This window comes from Aptenodytes forsteri, unplaced genomic scaffold (assembly GCF_000699145.1).
Source record: "Aptenodytes forsteri isolate BGI_AS27 unplaced genomic scaffold, ASM69914v1 Scaffold33, whole genome shotgun sequence".
NCBI classification, from domain to species: Eukaryota; Metazoa; Chordata; class Aves; order Sphenisciformes; family Spheniscidae; genus Aptenodytes; species Aptenodytes forsteri.
In genome coordinates, this window is record NW_008795037.1 from 4855058 (window position 1) to 4856324 (window position 1267).

General features: G+C 43.3%; 1 protein-coding gene across 1 annotated transcript in view; it reads right to left on the minus strand.

Moving 5' to 3' along the window:
• IRX3 (iroquois homeobox 3) overlaps positions 1-1267 on the minus strand; it is a 9875-nt gene that overhangs the window by 3358 nt on the left and 5250 nt on the right. The gene's annotated exons all lie outside the window — the stretch shown is intronic.

Genomic DNA, 1267 nt, shown 5'->3' on the forward strand with positions numbered 1-1267 from the left:
GCGGAGGCCGCGGGCTCCCTCCTGTCCTCGGCCGCCGCGGTAAACGATCCGATCGCTTCTTTCTTCTCTCACTTTTCCTATTGATCTGAGTGGACCCAGGTCAGGTCCTAACAGATTGCCTGAGATTATTGGGACTCTGGGCTCTGATTGACATTTCTAGTCTCTCACAAGCCCCTCCTATTTCTTTTAAGTCTCTCTCTCCCCCTCTGCCTCCCTCTCTCTCTCATGCCCAGAGCTTGCTCTCGCCGGGTTTGTCACTAGCTGCTTTTTTTTTTTTCCTCCTTCTTCTTTTTTTTTTTTTCTAAATCTGTTTACTGACGTCGCGATCTTTTATTTGAGTTGCTTTCAAATCTCGTTTTAGCGATCGCCAATCAGTTGGGTGTTTTACAAAGGTTTAACCCTGCCTCATGGTATTCTAATTATATAGAGATAGATTTAGATATAATTTCTTTCATAGCCCCCCCCCTCCCCCGGAGGGTAGGAAGCCAGGGTGTCAGCTGTGAGCGGCACACGAGGGGGACAGGAAAAAGTTGTGACATTTAAAAATAAAGGCTCCCGCCCCCAGTCCCCCTTTTCAGGTTTTCAAATTTACAGCCTTTCCTTGCCCGGGTTCGTTTTGTTTTCTTTATTAAGATATTCCCTCCTTCCCTTCCCCCTCTCCGGCCCTGGCGAGGGTTACATCTCCTGATATAGATTTAAAAGTCTATTAGATTTTTTTAAAAAATTTGCATTTCCAGAGCTACCTTGAAAAATTTCCTAACGTACTGAATCTTTAAGGAGTTTTCTACATTTTGTCTGGGCTAACAGTGGGCAGATACAGTGGAAAAGCTAAGTTAATTTTCCTCCTAATAAGGGACTTCAAAGAGTTGTAGGTCACAATTTTACATCAAAGGCAGAAAAGAAGGCAAATTAAAATCTTAACAAAGGAGAGACGGGAGCAGCCCTCTGGGCCATTAGTAAATAAGTGGTGTGAAAAAAGGGACAATGACAGGCACTGGAATTAAACTCATTAACACCTTTTTGTCTTGGTGCGAAATCTCTAATTAGGAAATTTATGATCATTTTGCTTATTCCCTCTGTTCTGAATCACTACAAGGCTTAGAAGGAAGTACCTGGTACGTGCAACATTTGCAAAGGGAGCAGTGGCACGGGCTTGTAAGGAGCTATTGGGAAGGAGTCAAGATACGTTTTAATTACCGAATAAGATTTTTTTATGATCAACACATTTTAAATTACGGTTTGCTTTTTTCCCCGCCCCTCCCCCCTC